Genomic DNA, 13775 nt, shown 5'->3' on the forward strand with positions numbered 1-13775 from the left:
AGCGTAATCGGCGATTTCTCGAAAAAAAAAAAATAATTTGGGGGCCTTGGGGGTTGTTTGGGGACCCCTATATCAATGCTGGGTGGTTATGATCTCAATATACTGCCCCTTTAGACATTTTTTGGCTTTATTTTTGCTGCCCCACTCAGAGTGCGAGAGAGAAAATGGCGGCCGCCGCTTCCTGGTTTCGACCGATTCGAATGTTTACTTAGATCTAACAGCCAATCAGAATCACGCTCGCGCACGTCACCGTACGCGTACGGTAAGCGCACCGTAAGCGCACCGTAAGCTGGCTCAGATATATATATTGATTTAAAGGCTATTTTCTCAGAATCTACTGAACAGATTTACACCAAACCTACAAAAGGCACTTCCTTGACCTGTAGACTACCTCTCTGCCAAATTTCAAGGAACTCTGTTCAGCCGTTCGGGCTGTAGCTGTGTCTAAAGGTCCTATGGAAAAATGCATGGGAAAAACGCGTTTTGGGACCCCCCTTTTACCTCAGCCCCCGCTTGACGAATCCCCCCGAGACTTTCAGGGTAGGAGCGGAGCGCAGCGCCCCACCTATTTTGAAAATTTCGCGAGGATTCGTCGACCGGCGCCAAAGGTATTCAAAAAAGAATGTTGCGGTTTTCCTATGGTAAGAGGGTCCTAACTATAACTACCTACTGGCGACCGCCAGTAGGTAATATATATATATATATATATATATATATATATATTTATATATATATATTTATATATATATATATATATATATATATATATATATATATATATATATATATATATATATATATATATATATATATATATATAGCAATAAGATTAGAATTGTGTATTTGCCAACTCCCTTGCAAACATAAAGGCTATGCCAATGCTTTTGTGCTTGCTGTTTCTGAGGATGATGACAAAAGTGACAAGAGGTGGAAAAAGAAGTGAAGAGGCTCTTTTATATTTAGCTTGTTGTTGAGAATTTTACTTTGTAGGAAAAAGGGTGTGTGGAAAACGTAATCATATATTCCTATGAACTACCATATTATTATTTGATAGATACATGTATGACGAAGTGTTTAAAAATACATTAATTTATAATCAAATTTCAATGCCGTTTCATGTTGATTTGCAGTGTCCATGAGCCTCAAATATGATTGCTAAGATTTATAGCTCTATTAGGCCAGAAGGTCTTTTATTCCGAGTTGTAAATTGCACATTTCGGCAACATGTTACCCTGTTTACCGTATTGGCAACTGGAAGTGGGACTTTGGTAGAATAATTAACTGAGTATAGTATTAATTCATTTTATCTTCTCCTTAAGGACGTTTTGCCCTTCCTCTGGAAGCAGATCCTGCCACCTGCTTATTAGATAAGGTTTTGCTAAAAAAGTAACAAGTATCTGACACGTGATTTGGTTGCATAGACATATTGAAGGAAATCATATTCACTGTCCTGCAATTTAGGTGTTTTAGCTATGCGCCAACTGACCCTTTTCTAGCGAGCTCCGGTAAGTTGAAATTACAATTTTCTTTTGGTTATTTGCTGTACTGCTTGTTATTTTTCATTAAGTGCAAGTTAGACTTTGGGCTTTTGAACGTGTGTTTTATTGTTAACACATCCTACATAGATGCCTTTTGAATTTCCCTCTTCAGTTTTCTGATGTGCTGCTTCCTATTATTTTCTCTGGAATTCATCCTAGAAATTGCTAGACTTCCTGGCTTTGCTGTCCTGTTTCAGATGTCTGCTAAAATGCTAACACTCTAGAAATGTTGGTGGTCAAGCTGTTATCTTCATGATTTATAAAATGTATTAGTTGTTTGTTTTATGGCATTGCCCTTGAATCCATCGATGGGTACCACTATCTCTTACCTATCTCCCATATCTTCTTTATTTTGTCCACATGCCCGCTTGTCTCATTCCTCAGTGGGATGATCACAGAGAACTATTGAGATCAGCTTTTCTTCGTACCCAGTGAGTGTGTATTCTGATAGTTTGCCGGCCTTCTCTTCTGATTCACTCGTATGGATGTGAGAGCCACTTACAGTCGCATGCCTGTGATGTCATGCACCACTTCTGAAACACAAACAGAGCTAAAAATATCAGTAGCAGAAAGGGGGATTCTATTGAATGAAGTAAATAAGCTACAGTTTAAAATAACTCCAGCTGCCATGAGGAGTGTTCTCAATCCTTCTGGTTTAGGATACATCACTCCTGACATTTCACCGAGGTGACTTTCATTATAATTCGACTGATTGCTCCAAACTTGGCTCAAATTCACGTTCCATTTTATTAACTGACCAAAATAGGTTTCCCATTGATAAAGGTCATGCCACTTTACCATTTTTCACTAAGAATATACCTTAACTTTGGCCACTGAAGTATGTCTTGTCTGTGGTGGTAAACTAATCTATCTCCACTTTCACCCTCATTAATTTCACTCTAATGCTAGATCTGCAGTAGAGAAAAGGGCATAATTAGTGATGCTATGATGGGTACCAGAATCCTGCTACATTTTACCATAGGACAGAACATGCTTACAACGACTTCCTAAGAAACAATGCAAATCAGAAATGTCCCTTGCTCTCCAACCGCTACACAAAGAGAAAGAACGATTGAGGCCATACAATCAAGGCGCTAAGTTCACAAACATCCCCAACAGCGGACATAGCCGAGAAACATCTACTATAGATGATTTTGAAACCCGACCTATGGCCCTCTATAAAATAGTTTTTCCATTCTACACTAAACAGACACTTGAACCCATTCAGGCAGTAAACCAATATATCCAGTTTTGGTAACTTTTCCTGTGACAGTATTGTGATTTGGAAACGTGTATGTTTACTTAAACCACTCATCTGACTTTCTTTTCTGTATTTTATTGTTGATTCTTCTTTTTTTTTTTTTTATGTTTGAGATCTTCGACATTTATTAAATGATTAGTTGAATTATTTATATTGGTTGAATAACTATTTACTTTGGGGCACATTTACAATAATGTGAAGCATCTGTAGAGATGCCTCACTTTCCCTGCACCACCATGAAATTCGCTGTCACTTTTACGAGGCTTTCCTGTGTGGGAGTGCCCACCCTGCATACATTATACCTGACGCAGGTATAATGTATGCAGGTCAAAAATGTGACGCAACGGCAGCGCAAATGTGCCCCTTTGTGTTTTGCGATATATGCAGGCCGGTCAAGAATGATTAGAGCAGGTCATGAAATGCCTCTATGGTTAACACTCCCCTGATGAAGGACCTAGCCCGAAATGCCATAGGGATGTTTTGAAATTCTTGATGTTTGAAGTCTTGCAATTGAATAACCATACAAATATACCATTGAATTGCATTTGGATTGCTTTGAACTAAATTGCAATTCAAATGGAATAAAATATAAGGATTCTAGGCAGGTAACTTTCACTGGAGTGGGGGCAGACTGCAACCCCCAGCATTCACAGCAGCAGGAAAGCCACCACTGACTCCAGCAGTTCGCAACCGGAGGTTCTCATTAAAAACAGGCCCGGGGCTTACGCTGGTGTGGCCCAGGCCAAGACCGGCCCAAGAGTGGGCCCGTCTACCCTCGTCCGCAGCCGGACGAGGCTGGGCTAGGCCATCCCTCTTGGACCATTGATTTTAATAACTCAAGTTTGAGGGAGTGAGTTGTACTGGACACGTTTAAGTTTGTTTGGTAAACAAAGTTTTTTGCAAAAATGGGGAAACGTGAGTGTGTGGGTGGGGCAATTCAACTCCACCCCAAGCTAAAGTATCGACCATTGATAAAATGCTCCAGAGGGCTATTTGTGTTATAGCCACTGAGATAGATTTTATGGAGAGGAGACTATCATTAGGTGGTGGAGGAGAGCCCTCTTTGAGCCCAGCACCCTTTACCCCAACCATTACTCAGCCTGGCACTGCTTGTAACTAAAACAACTCACCAACTATAATTCCTGTAGTTGCTGCCTCGGATGAAAGAAAGAATACAAAGGAACCACAACTAATAGGGACCAAAGCTAAGTGAGTCGCCTGAATCAAAAATCTCTCCAATCATGACCAAACAATGTCTATATTGCCTTTCAACCCTGAACCCAAAGCCTTATGTGGTTGTGATGACTGGGGGTTCCGGGTCTAACGGTTAGGCAGAAGGAATCACACTTGGAACTGAGCAACAATTGCCTCAACTTGCTGGGGAAATTTAGACGTTTTCCATCTACAATGGCTAATAATATTTTGCTTAGAAGTCGAGTGGGGCGGCTTGGGAGGGGGGCAAATGACCACCCCGGAGACTGTGATCATTAACTTCAGAGATCCCGCAGTTGTCCACAATTTGCTATCCAACTGGGTCTCTGGAAATATGGGGGGTACTGGAGTGAGCCTACTACCCTTGGATTACTTCTACAAGCCCCCGTGTCATCAACTGAGATACTCTCAAATTGTCAAAAAGCCTACTCCCCCCTGTCCTTTGTATCCTGGTGCTAGACGTTTTCAGCCTGGTGATTTATATAATGTTCCAGTGTATAATAGATTTGGCCCTCTGGATCATGCCGATTGACTTGGAGAGGAGAGTAGACCGAATTAGGTCATGCTTGTCCGGGAACCTAATGGGGCAATGGTATGGTGGGATATCTTCTTAATGGTCTTAAATCTGTTGAATGCACAAGGCCTGGACCCCCTGAGTCTTTACAATATGAAAAGACCTCAGTCGCACTAAGAGCCTCTATATCTATTGATATAGAGGAGAGAGCTTCCCCCGAAATATTTCCAGGGGCTAAAACACCCCCTGGTGTCACCTCCATAAGTTTTAATACAGTAGATGCTCTAAAAGCTGATAGGTTACCTGATCAAGTAGATGGAGTCCATTTAGTGAAAGCAGGGGGTCCGGAACCCACTAGGAACGTCGAAGAAAACTGTAGAAAATCAAGACTCGTCTCATGGAACATTGCAGGCTTGGGTTCTAAATTGGGTAATCCGGATTGGGAAGTTTATATAAATTCATTCGATGTTTGTCTTTTTCTAGAAAAGTGGCAGAGACAGGAAATTAGCCATCCTGACTTTGCCACGTTTTGTGTTAATGACAGGTCCCAAGAGCCAGGAAGACTCTCCGGGGGCCTAATGACATGGATCAGGACACCTGTGGGGTGTACAGTGGTAGGGGGAGAAATGGTAACCGAAGACATTCTATGTGTGACCATTGCATTCCCCGAGGGTTGCCTGGCCAATATTTATAACATCTAATTAAGACCATCTGGCAAGCAACAGGGATCTACTACTATAGATATGTTAGGTGCACACATAGTAGGACTCCAGCAAGATACTCTAAAAATACTGAGGGGTGACTCCGGTTGCCAGAGTGAACCCCTGGACTTGGTTAATCACTATTCCCTGCCAGAGGAAGATAGGATTTGATCAATTCCCGCTCTCACTATCACCCCTATGAAGAAGTGGTCTCCCCAGTAAACAGCCTTTACAACAAGGTTTTTACCTCGTTGTGGCTTTACCATGCATTTTCTAGCACACATATTTTTACCGCGGATATGGATTTACAAGACATGCCAATGCCACGCATTTAAGGTAAGTTGGGGGATGAGGGGGTCTCTCCCCACAAATACATTGTTTTTAAATAAAAAAACAATGCGTGGTATTGGCAAGCGTTGTAAATGCATATTTGCGTTAAGGCACACAATGTATTTACATGCGTTGTACTGTCGTACAACCGTCTTCCCTGGCTGTGCAACTAAATGCATTACCATTGAATTGTAGTATTCGTGCATCCAATGGAAGAACAAAATCCGACAAAGAGGGGAAGCATACTTTTAATAGAATAGGAAGCACTAGCCTAATTGGCTCCATTGCTTTAGATATCAGAATTTGGCCATTTTTTGCAGATATGGTAGTGGTACATAGGCATGATGGTGATCACAACGCACATGAGATGGACTTGGAGTTTGCTATTGTTCAAACTCAGCTCGCTCTTCCCCAGCCGCTGGTGGACAGATGTAGACTCACTCACAATAAATGTAGAATACACTGGCATGCAGTGGCTAGGTCAGATAAAGCATTAACAGGCACATGCATCAAAAGAAAAACCGGTCGCAAACGGGTAGATTCTCAGAATCTGCCCCTTTGCGACCGGTATTTTTGCGTATTGGATGCATCATCCCAAATGCAAAAATCGCAATTAAAGTAATCTCTAAATTGCGATTACTTAAATTGCGGTTGCATTTAAGGAATCCCAAATTGAGATTCCTTAAATGCAATGCATTAAATTGAAAAAATTAGCGATTTCGCTAATAGGGTGCGCAAATTACCATGAAGTTGAACTTCATGGCAATTTGCAAAACCTTTGAAAAAAGCACTTTTGTGCATTTTTCAAAGTTTCATGTTGCGCACACACATGCCCTTAGGGCATGTGTGTGCGCAAGATATGTGCAGAGGTCAATTCCAGGGGTGCAACAGGGTGTCCTTTTGACACCCTTGCACCCTGAAATTGCATGCACAATTTGCGAGTACCTATTGGTACTCTCAAATTGCGCCTGCATGGGAAGCTATTCCTTATTTGAGACTCGCAAGTTGCGAGTCGCATATAAGGAATGTGTAGGAATCGCTATTATTATAGCGATTCCTACATTCCTAGGGGTTTGCGAGTCGTTAATTGCGAATCCTTAATATTCGCTATTAAGGACTCACAAAATCCTAGCTTGATGCATGTGCCAGTAGGAACCATATCTACGAAGGTGGGACCTGTTCTGGAGGAATTTTGCAATCTTAATCTAGGCTCAAATGAGGAGGCTTTTTTTACTAAAGGTTGAAGTTCTAAATAATTTCCTCTTCAATAGTGTATTTCAGAGACGCTAGTAGCCAAGGGTCAAGGAGCAGTGTACCATCCAGGTTCAACAAAAAATGCAGTTTGGCTAAAAATGCTTTGATCAACTCCATCAAGAGTAGTAGGAGGGAAGAAATTAAAGAAAAGAAAGCTTCATACAAAAATGTTCTCACAATGCCAAAAGGGAATGGGACAAGCAAAACTGGGGACTCCTTTTAGCTATAGCAAGGGGAAAAAAACACTATTCTGGAATATAATTGCCACTGGTAATAGGGAAGGAAAATCTAAAATTGATAACAATTTTGCCGCGGAGGCCTGGATAGCAATCTGATGAGGGAACATCCCCTGACTAACCTGCTATTTCCTTGCACACCGAACCAGGGAGGGACAAAGGAGAATTTACTCTGATAGCATGAAAGGAAGTAGAAGAGGCCATCAGGAGGATAGCGGCATGTAAAACATCAGTGATTGATAAGGTCCATGGAGACTTGTTACTATCAGAAAAAGATATTTGGTGACCATATTTTACAATGGTTTTTAACTCTATCCTCAATGGTACAAGTATTCCCAATAGTTGGGCTGGGGCAGAGATTCTCCCAATTTATAAGAAGGGTTGCCCTCTGGACCCTGCCAACTACAGGCCAATCAGCCCAATAGATACTACACAAAAGCTCTTAAGCATGGTGATTCTTATCAGGCTTCATGGATGGCTTGAAGAGAATGAAATACTTTGCCCTCTTCAGGCGGGCTTTCGACCCAAAACCTCTACAGTTGACCTGGTCTTTAGACTGCAGATGATATATTGGAATACCATTAGTATTGAGAAGGGATGGATCTATGCAGTTTTCATTGATCTGAGAACAGCGTTTGACTTGGTCACCAGAACAGTGCTATGGAGAACCCTATTTCAAATGGGAATCCTACCATACATGTGTAACATAATCGAGAGACTACATCAGAATAACTACGCACAATTGAGATGCGGCAAGCTGGGTGAAGTAATTGAACCTCTGCCTGTGAAGCGAGGTGTAAGACTGGGTTGTGTACTAGCCCCAACTCTTTTTTACCATATTTATAAATGACTTAGTCAACATCTTAAACAGTTGAAAAAAATGATGCCCCAAGACAGGCAGGCATGAGGGTTCCAGCCCACATGTTCACCGATAATACCCTTTTGCTTTCAAAATCACCAATGGGGCTCCAGAAATCACTTAACCACTTCAAAACATTTTGTGTGATGAGGGGGTTGGAACTCAATAATAATAAAACAAAATATATGGGCTTTAACCCTTGTCCCACCACGCACTCAAACCCCACTCTTGATGGTGTCCCCCTAGAACAAGTATATCTTTTTTGATTACCTGGAGATTACCTTAGATGAAATGCTTGAACGGAGATAACATGCTGTAAAGTGAAGATTAAAACTGGAGCAGCTTTGTGGGAGGCTGTTGAAGCTGCATAAGGGGTCCATTGCAGAGTAGTATCACCTGTAGTTCAACTATACACAAATCAGGCACTTGCTGTTGCTCTTTACAGTACGGCGACATGGGGGCATAAAAATCCTACACCATTGGGAATCGTTGAAAACTGGCTTACGAGGCAGCTTCTGTGTTTACCGAGAAGCACCCCTGTTGTTTCGCTGAGCTTTGACCTGGGCCTTAGGCCTATTTCTGACAAGATTGAACACTGCCCAATAATATACTTGGGCTACTTCCGAACTTTTGCTATATCGAAAAGGGGTGTAGAAAATCCTCATACAACCGATTGGGACTAAATTCCATCGGATTAAATCTGTTGAAAATTCCCTAATGGGGATCGGTTTGGCTAATCTCTGGCATGACCCAGCGGGTTGCTGCTCTTCAATTACAGTGAATGAGTTAAAAAAACGATTCAATAACAATAAATTGAATAACCTATAAATTCATGTACAAGGCACATTACCTACCTGCTTTGAAGTGCCAGTTTGGAAAAATTAGTGATGATCTCGAATAAAATTTAGTTCAAAAGAGATTTTCCAGTTAAGAAATGGAAATTTACCGGTGCATGGTTTTATGTTGAAATGTACAGGACGACTAAATAATGCTGACTAGATGTGCCTGATGTGTTGCTATAAGAAAGAGGATGTACCCCACTTGCTATTTCTTTGTCCAGTTTATAGAGGGGCGCGAGCAAAATGGTTGATCCCTATCCGTAGAAACCTTGGTACAACAAGGAACAAGGAAGCCTATAGCATTCTTCAAACGAATACGACCCATATCTGGTATTTTCTGTATCCAGATACTTGTTTCCAGCTTGGTTGATAAGGAAAAGACAGGGCTTTGAAGCAGATGTAAATGGCTCTTCTTAAATGAAATTATTAAACAGTTTTTAGATTTTGAACACCTGATTTTTAACTCAGGGATATGAATGTGCCATTCTCTAGCTGATAAAATGCCTTTTACTTGTATTATAACTCAGGTTGCTGTTGTTTTTACCCTTTTTAATTGATGTCAATTTTAAATTCTTGATCATTTTTGTACTGCACTTCTCTTTTATGTTATATCACCGAAATAAAGAGTATTTTGACTTGATATATACATCTTTGTTCTAAACATTTATTAATTAAATATTAAAGGTATAAATATTTGTCATTTTTTAAAATTACTTTTCATTTATAGTATTTAATTTAATTTAAATACTGATATAAAAAACGGGAAAATGCTTAATTTTACTTTTTGAATCAATGTATGTTTTTTTTAAAGTTAGTAGTTAAATATATATAATAATAAGTAAGTAAGTAATCATTCATATATCCTTGGGTAACATGATTTAGTTGTATCTATGTGTCGTAGGTGAATCAGGACTTTGTGATCATATCAGCTTCTTGTGGGAGTGTCAGGAATCAGTTAAATCATGTAGTTTCTCTGACCCAGAGCCAGCTGAAGAAAAGACATAGAAGAGGATTCTTAGTGAAACTTCCAATGATTCATCATTGGAAGACCTTGCCGCAATAGATTGGTTCCCGCATTACAAGATGGCTGCCGCATTATCAGAGACTGTGCAGGCCTTTCCTTTAGAACGTTCTCGCGTGAATTCATGACTTCTAAACACGAGGACGTGCGCTTCTCTGCACACTTCAATTTGAACCCGTTCATGAGAGGACGTTCGTTGTAATTGTCCTCAGAAACCCTTGGTGCGCAACAGACTATTTTGATTATAGAGTCCTTCTCTATTGGAGAATTCCTCAGCTCCTATTTACTGTAGTCAGTCTTATAGGGAGCAGGTTTCCTGATTAAGAGCATTCCCAGTTCCTGCTTGGCCTCCCTCCGTAACCTGAGAGTTGTGTTACTCAGGTAATGGTAGTTCCAGTTAGCGAGTCGTCAGTGCACTGAGAGCGGTGTCTCTCTGAGTGCGGAGTTTCCAGTCAGTGTTTCCCCGGCAGAAGGCGCACTGCATCTTGCCAATTCAAAGAAGAAGATTCCCCTTCAGGAATTCCGGCAGCGTGTTGGCAGGAGTATTCCCGGAGGTCTTCACGACGAGAAAGTCAGTAAGCTTAGAACTATTGGAGGAGAGTGCTCTCTACACAGTTCTCCTCTTACCTCCCTGTTGGTGTCCTTTCCTTTTCTCCTTCCTTCCTGCCTTTCCTTCCCCTGTTCCTTTTTGTGCGCCTCTTCAGAGTATTTTGGACTACAGTGAAGTATAGAGTCTACAAATACGAACCTTGAAAAAACTTACAAGCCTTCCGAATCTGAGGCAAAAGTATTGACTTATTGAACTAGAGTCTCTATTGAATTTATGTATATTGGTACTGTATAAATTCTATAATTCCAGTTTTCTTGTTAGAAAGTGGGTTAAAAGAGAAAACGAAAGATCTCCCACACACTTGGGTAGGTGTTCAGCTTAGCAATTAATAAGAAGTTGAGAAAGGATAGAGTGGTTTTATAAATGTGTTGTCTACCTAATCTGTGCCTTAGATATCCATCTCATCCTGGAGTCCATGTGGGTTACAAATTAGAAGAGAAGCAAAACTCCAAAACACTTGGGTAGGTGCCTTAGTTCTGCAAATAGTGGGGGCTTGAGGAAAGTCTAGAGTAGTTATGTAACATGCTATCTTTCTCTTCAGTGCATTAGGTATCCTTTCCTTCCTGGACTCAGTGTGGGATTCCACAAGAAGAAGCACTCAGGCTGAGAGAGGTTATCACCATTTACGGAGTTGTCTCTTCTCTGTCCCATTCCCCTTTCCCCCTTGCTGGTGAATCCTACCTGGAACTATAGGCAGTTGCACCGGTAGGTGGGCGTTGGGAACCAAGCAACCGTTCTGCTTCTGTGGAGATTCAGGTACCTTCTGACAGGGAGTCATGTGACTACCTCTGTGAATCAGAGGCCTGCCTGTGTTGAGGTAGAAGGTTAGTGGCAGGCAGGAGCTTGTCCCACACTCATAGTCCTCTGACACACAGCGCCAGAGCCTCAAATTGGACGCCCCTCCATCTACCTGCTCTTCCTGGATTTGTTGTGAAGTCCTTTACCAGTGGCAGGAGCTACTCATATGCCATCAACAATCAGAATATGCTGCTCTACCGACGGTGTTACCAGTGCCAGTCTGAACTATTTGTACAAGAAATGCAGAGGGATTACCTCTATCTAACTTTTCAGTCAACATTGATGTAAGAAAGATAGATTTATGGATATCTAGCTAGATGTGACTAGCAGGCAAGTAGAAACTAGCCCCTTTTGAAAAAGCACATTTAGCAATAGTACCCTCTATTCAGAGTGTGGCCATCCCCTCAGTTTGAAGTGAAGCATCCCCTATTGGGAATTCATTAGAGCCAAGAGAAATTGCTCGGCCAAAGATGTAATAACCAAGGGGAAAAGGGAGATGTGTCACTGTGTTCATTAAGGAGGGTATTTACTGAGAGGATTGAAGAAGGCAAGTGAAAGAGCAGATGCTGGAGAGAGAAGCTCACTCATCTTCCAGTCTCAAGAATGAAAGATCACTGCTTCCAAAATTCGGCTCATAACAACTTACAATGGAAACTCTGGACAAATACATAGGATTTCTTTTAAAACTACTGGAAACTACTGTCCACAGATGAAAATCACAGGCAAAGACATTACACTGCAGGCAAGTGTAACATGCAGAAGGAGAACATCAATTAAGGACTTGGCAGTCCATAGTGGCACGTCACACAATATTGAGGAAAACTGGCTCTATACAACAGGGGTTCTTTAAATGTGGCCAATACAAGGCCTGTAAAGGGTGTCTAAATGTAAAAGTATATACCATAAGATTTGGCCAGGAACAAGCTATTAACAAAAGTATAACTTGTAGATCAGATCACTGTGTATATGCTCTTATATACGTTGCACCTGTTAATGTGGATCAGTCCCATCCAATAGCAAGACACTTTAAAATGATTGCAGCATGCAGGCAAAGAGGGGACAGAGTTGCTTTGCTACGAAAGACTGAATCATGTTATATCATATTATTGGTAACCAAAGAACCTCATGGCCTCAACAAGGATGAGGAGCTGACATCACATATGAAGGACTGAGGGAATTTGATCACAGTATGATACATCCTAGCTAATAATATCCTTGATGACTATGTGCAGCCAAATACGATATATTACTGACAGATGTACTTAATGATCACTTTATGTGTCCATTATTTACTCTGTCTCTTATGTTTTGCTATTTCCCTCCCTCCTTTGTTCTCAGTATTGAGTTACAGTCTAGTTTTCACACGATGGTCTATCATATTTTCACATCAGGCATTTATGATGACATGTATTTATAATGCAGAGCCCACTGGGGCACAATAACAGTAGATTATGCACACATACCTACTTTGTGGTGTTGCACCTCATGAATTGATAGTTCCCATTTTGGGATGGATTGGAGGATTATTGGGCACCTATATAAAGAGACATTGGTGGGCCCCCTGGGGCTAAACAAAATGCATAATACCTATTGCCACTAAGTTATCCATCACATCATCGCGGAAGAAGTATGGCTCACTGGGGTCTAGAAAATCAAACCATATGCTGGGATCTATTATAAGTATACAACTAGATCCACAATAGTGGAGTGCCTTTTTTGAGGTATAGTCAACATGAATAGATACAACTAAATCATTTTATGCAAAGATATCTGGATTACTCAATAGAAGGTGGGTTCTATCAAGGTTTCGTGGGTCCAGTATTTTTGACCTTTTGGATAGTATTTGTTGCCTATGAATGAAATGGACTACCCATTGTGATAATCATACTGCGCTTGAGGATGAGACTCAATTTGTTAATGTGTTATTTAAAAAAAATAACAGTGAAGCATGTGCAGATTACATCAAAGAGGGGACAGAGTTACCTTACTACAAAAGACTGAATCACGTTATATCATATTATTGGGAAGAAACAAGTGTATGGGGGAAACACGTAGTGGAGCTGAAAGTTCAACCTCAACTGAAATGTGTCCCCTAGGCTCTTCTCAACAAATATTGAAGGGTGAAGAACTACTGGCAATGGACATTGTCCAAGGAGGCAAACAAGTCCACCCCAAGAGTGGCCCGCTTGGTGAAGATGTCTAGGACTACCTCTGGAAGAAGACAGCATTTGTGATCGAAAACTAATGCCAGCTCAAGCTGAAATTCAGAGACCTCACCAGGGTGTAGGCAGTTAACTAAATGCTTTGACAGTGTGCCTAAAACCACAGCCACAACGCCTCTGAGGTGTGACCCTATTTCACCTTACTTGTTCATGTACAACATTTCAGTCATATTGTCCATCAAGATCGGAACTGACTGACCTTAGATGAATGGGAGAAAGGCCTTGAGTGCCAGATGAATGCCCGCAGCTCTGGCAGGTTGATATAAAAAACCTGCCCCTTTTGAGACCTGAGACCCCTGATCTCTAGATCCTCCAGATGAGCACCCGTCTTAGAGTGGAGGCATCTTTTAATATAATTGCCATGGTTGGAGGGGAACTAA

Source organism: Triturus cristatus, chromosome 7 (genome assembly GCF_964204655.1).
Source record: "Triturus cristatus chromosome 7, aTriCri1.1, whole genome shotgun sequence".
Classification (NCBI taxonomy): Eukaryota; Metazoa; Chordata; class Amphibia; order Caudata; family Salamandridae; genus Triturus; species Triturus cristatus.